Source organism: Chiloscyllium punctatum, chromosome 34, assembly GCF_047496795.1.
Source record: "Chiloscyllium punctatum isolate Juve2018m chromosome 34, sChiPun1.3, whole genome shotgun sequence".
Taxonomy (NCBI): domain Eukaryota; kingdom Metazoa; phylum Chordata; class Chondrichthyes; order Orectolobiformes; family Hemiscylliidae; genus Chiloscyllium; species Chiloscyllium punctatum.
The window spans coordinates 61,257,145-61,267,152 of NC_092772.1; the positions used below are offsets into that span (position 1 = coordinate 61,257,145).

At 51.7% G+C, this 10,008-nt stretch overlaps 1 protein-coding gene across 1 annotated transcript in view; it reads right to left on the bottom strand.

Moving 5' to 3' along the window:
* The window catches only part of LOC140458975 (ETS domain-containing transcription factor ERF-like), a 56,441-nt gene that overhangs the window by 22,745 nt on the left and 23,688 nt on the right, over positions 1–10,008 (bottom strand). The window lies entirely within an intron of this gene.

Below are 10,008 nucleotides of genomic sequence, written 5' to 3' on the forward strand. Positions count from 1 at the left end.
CCCATATCCTCACCCTGACCCCTGTATCCCCATATCCTCACACTGATCCCTGTATTCCCATATCCTCACCCTGACCCCTGTATCCCCATATCCTCACCCTGACACCTGTATCCCCATATCCTCACACTGATCCCTGTATTCACATATCCTCACACTGACCCCTGTATCCCCATATCCTCACACTGATCCCTGTATTCACATATCCTCACACTGACCCCTGTATTCACATATCCTCACCCTGACCCCTGTATCCCCATCTCATCATCCTGACCCTTGTACCCGCATATGCTCACCCTGACCCCTGAATCCCCATATCCTCACCCTGACCCCTGTATCCCCATATCCTCACACTGACCCCTGTATTCACATATCCTCACCCTGACCCCTGTATCCCCATATCCTCACCCTGACCCCTGTATCCCTATATCCTCACACTGACCCCTGTATTCCCATATCCTCACCCTGACCCCTGTATCCCCATATCCTCACCCTGACCCCTATATCCCCATATCCTCACACTGACCCCTATATTCACATATCCTCACCCTGACCCCTGTATCCCCATATCCTCACCCTGATCCCTGTATCCCCATATCCTCACACTGACCCCTGTATTCACATATCCTCACCCTGACCCCTGTATCCCCATATCCTCACCCTGACCTCTGTATCCCCATATCCTCACCCTGACCACTGTATTCACATATCCTCACCCTGACCCCTGTATCTCCATATCCTCACCCTGACTCCTGTATTCCCATATCCTCAGCCTGACCCCTGTATCCCCATATCCTCACCCTGACCCCTGTATCCCCATATCCTCACACTGATCCCTGTATTCCCATACCCTCACCCTGACCCCTGTATCCCCATATCCTCACCCTGACCCCTGTATCCCCATATCCTCACACTGATCCCTGTATTCACATATCCTCACGCTGACCCCTGTATCCCCATATCCTCACCCTGACCGCTGTATCCCCATATCCTCACACTGACCCCTGTATTCACATATCCTCACCCTGACCCCTGTATCCCCATATCCTCACCCTGACCCCTGTATTCACATATCCTCACCCTGACCCCTGTATCCCCATATCCTCACCCTGACCCCTGTATCCCCATATCCTCACCCTGACCCCTGTATTCACATATCCTCACCCTGACCCCTGTATCCCCATATCCTCACCCTGACTCCTGTATTCCCATATCCTCACCCTGACCCCTGTATCCCCATATCCTCACCCTGACCCCTGTATCCCCATATCCTCACCCTGATCCCTGTATTCCCATATCCTCACCCTGACCCCTGTATCCCCATATCCTCACCCTGACCCCTGTATCCCCATATCCTCACACTGATCCCTGTATTCACATATCCTCACACTGATCCCTGTATTCACATATCCTCACACTGACCCCTGTATTCACATATCCTCACCCTGACCCCTGTATCCCCATATCATCATCCTGACCCTTGTACCCGCTTATGCTCACCCTGATCCCTGTATCCCCATATCCTCACCCTGACCCCTGTATCCCCATATCCTCACACTGATCCCTGTATCCCCATATCCTCACCCTGACCCCTGTATCCCCATATCCTCACACTGATCCCTGTATTCACATATCCTCACACTGATCCCTGTATCCCCATATCCTCACCCTGACCCCTGTATCCCCATATCCTCACACTGATCCCTGTATTCCCATATCCTCACCCTGACCCCTGTATCCCCATATCCTCACCCTGACCCCTGTATCCCCATATCCTCACACTGACCCCTGTATTCACATATCCTCACCCTGACCCCTGTATCCCCATATCCTCACCCTGATCCCTGTATCCCCATATCCTCACACTGATCCCTGTATTCCCATATCCTCACCCTGACCCCTGTATCCCCATATCCTCACCCTGACCCCTGTATCCCCATATCCTCACACTGATCCCTGTATTCACATATCCTCACACTGACCCCTGTATTCACATATCCTCACACTGACCCCTGTATCCCCATATCCTCACACTGATCCCTGTATTCACATATCCTCACACTGACCCCTGTATTCACATATCCTCACCCTGACCCCTGTATCCCCATATCCTCACCCTGACCCCTGTATCCCCATATCCTCACCCTGACCACTGTATTCACATATCCTCACCCTGACCCCTGTATCCCCATATCCTCACCCTGACTCCTGTATTCCCATATCCTCACCCTGACCCCTGTATCCCCATATCCTCACCCTGACCCCTGTATCCCCATATCCTCACACTGATCCCTGTATTCCCATATCCTCACCCTGACCCCTGTATCCCCATATCCTCACCCTGACCCCTGTATCCCCATATCCTCACACTGATCCCTGTATTCACATATCCTCACACTGACCCCTGTATCCCCATATCCTCACACTGATCCCTGTATTCACATATCCTCACACTGACCCCTGTATTCACATATCCTCACCCTGACCCCTGTATCCCCATATCATCATCCTGACCCTTGTACCCGCTTATGCTCACCCTGACCCCTGAATCCCCATATCCTCACCCTGACCCCTGTATCCCCATATCCTCACACTGATCCCTGTATCCCCATATCCTCACCCTGACCCCTGTATCCCCATATCCTCACACTGATCCCTGTATTCACATATCCTCACACTGATCCCTGTATCCCCATATCCTCACCCTGACCCCTGTATCCCCATATCCTCACACTGATCCCTTTATTCACATATCCTCACCCTGACCCCTGTATTCCCATATCCTCACCCTGACCCCTGTATTCACATATCCTCACCCTGACCCCTGTATCCCAATATCCTCACACTGATCCCTGTATCCTCATATCCTCACCCTGACCCCTGTATTCACATATCCTCACCCTGACCCCTGTATTCACATATCCTCACCCTGACCCCTGTATCCCCATATCCTCACACTGATCCCTGTATCCCCATATCCTCATCCTGACCCCTGTATCCCCATATCCTCACACTGACCCCTGTATCCCCATAACCTCACTCTGATCCCTGTATTCACATATCTCCACCCTGACCACTGTATCGTCATATTCTTACCCTGACCCCTGTATCCCACACATCCTCAGCTTGACCCTGTATCCCCATATCATCATTCTGACCCTTGTACCCGCTTATGCTCACCCTGACCACTGTATTCACATATCCTCACCCTGACCCCTGTATCCCCATATCCTCACCCTGACTCCTGTATTCCCATATCCTCACCCTGACCCCTGTATCCCCATATCCTCACCCTGACCCCTGTATCCCCATATCCTCACACTGATCCCTGTATTCACATATCCTCACCCTGACCCCTGTATTCCCATATCCTCACCCTGACCCCTGTATTCACATATCCTCACCCTGACCCCTGTATCCCAATATCCTCACACTGATCCCTGTATCCTCATATCCTCACCCTGACCCCTGTATTCCCATATCCTCACCCTGACCCCTGTATTCAAATATCCTCACCCTGACCCCTGTATCCCAATATCCTCACACTGATCCCTGTATCCTCATATCCTCACCCTGACCCCTGTATTCACATATCCTCACCCTGACCCCTGTATTCACATATCCTCACCCTGACCCCTGTATCCCCATATCCTCACACTGATCCCTGTATCCCCATATCCTCATCCTGACCCCTGTATCCCCATATCCTCACACTGACCCCTGTATCCCCATAACCTCACTCTGATCCCTGTATTCACATATCTCCACCCTGACCCCTGTATCGTCATATTCTTACCCTGACCCCTGTATCCCACACATCCTCAGCTTGACCCTGTATCCCCATATCATCATTCTGACCCTTGTACCCGCTTATGCTCACCCTGACCACTGTATTCACATATCCTCACCCTGACCCCTGTATCCCCATATCCTCACCCTGACTCCTGTATTCCCATATCCTCACCCTGACCCCTGTATCCCCATATCCTCACCCTGACCCCTGTATCCCCATATCCTCACCCTGACCCCTGTATTCCCATATCCTCACCCTGACCCCTGTATCCCCATATCCTCACCCTGACCCCTGTATCCCCATATCCTCACACTGATCCCTGTATTCACATATCCTCACACTGACCCCTGTATCCCCATATCCTCACACTGATCCCTATATTCACATATCCTCACACTGACCCCTATATCCCCATATCCTCACACTGACCCCTATATTCACATATCCTCACCCTGACCCCTGTATCACCATATCCTCACCCTGATCCCTGTATCCCCATATCCTCACACTGACCCCTGTATTCACATATCCTCACCCTGACCCCTGTATCCCCATATCCTCACCCTGACCTCTGTATCCCCATATCCTCACCCTGACCACTGTATTCACATATCCTCACCCTGACCCCTGTATCTCCATATCCTCACCCTGACTCCTGTATCCCCATATCCTCACCCTGACCCCTATATCCCCATATCCTCACACTGACCCCTATATTCACATATCCTCACCCTGACCCCTGTATCCCCATATCCTCACCCTGATCCCTGTATCCCCATATCCTCACACTGACCCCTGTATTCACATATCCTCACCCTGACCCCTGTATCCCCATATCCTCACCCTGACCTCTGTATCCCCATATCCTCACCCTGACCACTGTATTCACATATCCTCACCCTGACCCCTGTATCTCCATATCCTCACCCTGACTCCTGTATTCCCATATCCTCAGCCTGACCCCTGTATCCCCATATCCTCACCCTGACCCCTGTATCCCCATATCCTCACACTGATCCCTGTATTCCCATACCCTCACCCTGACCCCTGTATCCCCATATCCTCACCCTGACCCCTGTATCCCCATATCCTCACACTGATCCCTGTATTCACATATCCTCACGCTGACCCCTGTATCCCCATATCCTCACCCTGACCGCTGTATCCCCATATCCTCACACTGACCCCTGTATTCACATATCCTCACCCTGACCCCTGTATCCCCATATCCTCACCCTGACCCCTGTATTCACATATCCTCACCCTGACCCCTGTATCACCATATCCTCACCCTGACCCCTGTATCCCCATATCCTCACCCTGACCCCTGTATTCACATATCCTCACCCTGACCCCTGTATCCCCATATCCTCACCCTGACTCCTGTATTCCCATATCCTCACCCTGACCCCTGTATCCCCATATCCTCACCCTGACCCCTGTATCCCCATATCCTCACCCTGATCCCTGTATTCCCATATCCTCACCCTGACCCCTGTATCCCCATATCCTCACCCTGACCCCTGTATCCCCATATCCTCACACTGATCCCTGTATTCACATATCCTCACACTGATCCCTGTATTCACATATCCTCACACTGACCCCTGTATTCACATATCCTCACCCTGACCCCTGTATCCCCATATCATCATCCTGACCCTTGTACCCGCTTATGCTCACCCTGATCCCTGTATCCCCATATCCTCACCCTGACCCCTGTATCCCCATATCCTCACACTGATCCCTGTATCCCCATATCCTCACCCTGACCCCTGTATCCCCATATCCTCACACTGATCCCTGTATTCACATATCCTCACACTGATCCCTGTATCCCCATATCCTCACCCTGACCCCTGTATCCCCATATCCTCACACTGATCCCTGTATTCCCATATCCTCACCCTGACCCCTGTATCCCCATATCCTCACCCTGACCCCTGTATCCCCATATCCTCACCCTGACCCCTGTATCCCCATATCCTCACACTGACCCCTGTATTCACATATCCTCACCCTGACCCCTGTATCCCCATATCCTCACCCTGATCCCTGTATCCCCATATCCTCACACTGATCCCTGTATTCCCATATCCTCACCCTGACCCCTGTATCCCCATATCCTCACCCTGACCCCTGTATCCCCATATCCTCACACTGATCCCTGTATTCACATATCCTCACACTGACCCCTGTATTCACATATCCTCACACTGACCCCTGTATCCCCATATCCTCACACTGATCCCTGTATTCACATATCCTCACACTGACCCCTGTATTCACATATCCTCACCCTGACCCCTGTATCCCCATATCCTCACCCTGACCCCTGTATCCCCATATCCTCACCCTGACCACTGTATTCACATATCCTCACCCTGACCCCTGTATCCCCATATCCTCACCCTGACTCCTGTATTCCCATATCCTCACCCTGACCCCTGTATCCCCATATCCTCACCCTGACCCCTGTATCCCCATATCCTCACACTGATCCCTGTATTCCCATATCCTCACCCTGACCCCTGTATCCCCATATCCTCACCCTGACCCCTGTATCCCCATATCCTCACACTGATCCCTGTATTCACATATCCTCACACTGACCCCTGTATCCCCATATCCTCACACTGATCCCTGTATTCACATATCCTCACACTGACCCCTGTATTCACATATCCTCACCCTGACCCCTGTATCCCCATATCATCATCCTGACCCTTGTACCCGCTTATGCTCACCCTGACCCCTGAATCCCCATATCCTCACCCTGACCCCTGTATCCCCATATCCTCACACTGATCCCTGTATCCCCATATCCTCACCCTGACCCCTGTATCCCCATATCCTCACACTGATCCCTGTATTCACATATCCTCACACTGATCCCTGTATCCCCATATCCTCACCCTGACCCCTGTATCCCCATATCCTCACACTGATCCCTGTATTCACATATCCTCACCCTGACCCCTGTATTCCCATATCCTCACCCTGACCCCTGTATTCACATATCCTCACCCTGACCCCTGTATCCCAATATCCTCACACTGATCCCTGTATCCTCATATCCTCACCCTGACCCCTGTATTCACATATCCTCACCCTGACCCCTGTATTCACATATCCTCACCCTGACCCCTGTATCCCCATATCCTCACACTGATCCCTGTATCCCCATATCCTCATCCTGACCCCTGTATCCCCATATCCTCACACTGACCCCTGTATCCCCATAACCTCACTCTGATCCCTGTATTCACATATCTCCACCCTGACCCCTGTATCGTCATATTCTTACCCTGACCCCTGTATCCCACACATCCTCAGCTTGACCCTGTATCCCCATATCATCATTCTGACCCCTGTACCCGCTTATGCTCACCCTGACCACTGTATTCACATATCCTCACCCTGACCCCTGTATCCCCATATCCTCACCCTGACTCCTGTATTCCCATATCCTCACCCTGACCCCTGTATCCCCATATCCTCACCCTGACCCCTGTATCCCCATATCCTCACCCTGACCCCTGTATCCCCATATCCTCACACTGATCCCTGTATTCCCATATCCTCACCCTGACCCCTGTATCCCCATATCCTCACCCTGACCCCTGTATCCCCATATCCTCACACTGATCCCTGTATTCACATATCCTCACACTGACCCCTGTATCCCCATATCCTCACACTGATCCCTGTATTCACATATCCTCACACTGACCCCTGTATTCACATATCCTCACCCTGATCCCTGTATCCCCATATCATCATCCTGACCCTTGTACCCGCTTATGCTCACCCTGACCCCTGAATCCCCATATCCTCACCCTGACCCCTGTATCCCCATATCCTCACACTGATCCCTGTATTCACATATCCTCACACTGATCCCTGTATCCCCATATCCTCACCCTGACCCCTGTATCCCCATATCCTCACACTGATCCCTGTATTCACATATCCTCACCCTGACCCCTGTATTCCCATATCCTCACCCTGACCCCTGTATTCACATATCCTCACCCTGACCCCTGGATTCACATATCCTCACCCTGACCCCTGTATCCCCATATCCTCACACTGATCCCTGTATCCCCATATCCTCACCCTGACCCCTGTATCCCCATATCCTCACACTGATCCCTGTATCCCCATATCCTCATCCTGACCCCTGTATCCCCATATCCTCACACTGACCCCTGTATCCCCATAACCTCACTCTGATCCCTGTATTCACATATCTCCACCCTGACCCCTGTATCGTCATATTCTTACCCTGACCCCTGTATCCCACACATCCTCAGCTTGACCCTGTATCCCCATATCATCATTCTGACCCCTGTACCCGCTTATGCTCACCCTGACCCCTGTATCCCCATATCCTCACCCTGACCCAAGTATCTCCCATATCCCCACTCTGACCCTTGTATCCCCCATATCCACACCCTCACCCCTCTATCCCTATAACCCCACCCTGACCCCTGTATCCCTCATATGCTCACTCTCACCCTGATCCCTGTATCCCCATATCCTCACCCTGATCCCTGTATCCCCATATCCTCACCCTGACCACCGGATTCCCATATCATCATCCTGACCCCTGTATCCCCATACCCTCATCCTGATCAAGTATCCCACACATCCTCATCATGACCCCTGTATCGCCATATCCACATCCTGATCAATGTATCCCACACATCCTCATCCTGACCAATGTATCCCTATATCCTCATCCTGATCAATGTATCCCACACATCCTCATCATGACCCCTGTATCGCCATATCCACATCCTGACCCCTGTATCCCACACATCCTCATCCTGACCACTGTATCCCTATATCCTCATCTTGACCCCTGTATCCCACCCATCCTCATCCTGACCCCTGTATCCAATATCCTCATCCTGACCCCTGTATCCCACACATCCTCAGCCTGACCCCTGTATCCCAATATGCTCATCCTGACCCCTGTATCCCCATATCCTCATCCTGACCCCTGTATCCCCATATCCTCACCCTGACCCCTGTATCCCCATATCCTTATCCTGACCCATGTATCCCACACATCCTCAGCCTGACCCCTGTATCCCAATATCCTCATCCTGACCCCTGTATCCCCATATCCTCATCCTGACCCTTGTATCCCCCTATCCTCACACTGATCCCTGTATCCCCATATCCTCACCCTGACCCCTGTATCCCCATATCCTCACACTGATCCCTGTATTCACATATCCTCACCCTGATCCCTGTATCCCCATATCCTCACCCTGATCAATGTATCCCACACATCCTCATCATGACCCCTGTATCACCATATCCACATCCTGACCCCTGTATCCCACACATCCTCATCCTGACCCCTGTATCCCACACATCCTCATCCTGACCACTGTATCCCTATATCCTCATCTTGACCCCTGTATCCCACACATCCTCATCCTGACCCCTGTATCCCACACATCCTCATCCTGACCACTGTATCCCTATATCCTCATCTTGACCCCTGTATCCCACACATCCTCATCCTGACCCCTGTATCCCACACATCCTCATCCTGACCACTGTATCCCTATATCCTCATCTTGACCCCTGTATCCCACACATCCTCATCCTGACCCCGTATCCCCATATCCTCCCCCTGATCCCTGTATCCCCATATCCTCCCCCTGATCCCTGTATCCCCATATCCTCATCCCGGCCCCTGTATCCCCATATTCTCATTCTGACCCCGGTATCCCACACATCCTCATCCTGACTCCTTCCTCGCTTTCTCCCACACAGCACTCGCTGGAGTCCAGACAGATGTCTTTAGTGAAACAGAAAACGTGCAGTTAAACTTTTACAACAGGGTGAAGTGACCAAAGGGCAGAAGCTGACTGAGGGGCCGAATGGCTGACCTTTGTTATTGTTCTGTCGTAACGACGTTCTGCTCACGAGTGTCACCCCCCCCCATCTGTCAGAGTCTCCTCTCACTGGGCTTTCAGGCACATTGTTCCCTGCAGTACACAGCCCAGGTAAAGAAGGTGTTTGCCTTCAATGCTCAGACCATGGAGTACAAGGGTTGGAACATCAAGAACTTGTTACACGAGATGTTGATAGGTGCACTTTTGGAATACTGCGCACAGTTCTGGTCGTTGTTCTATTGAAAGGACATCATTCAACGGGAAAGTGTGCAGAAGAGACTTACCAGGGAACGGAGGATT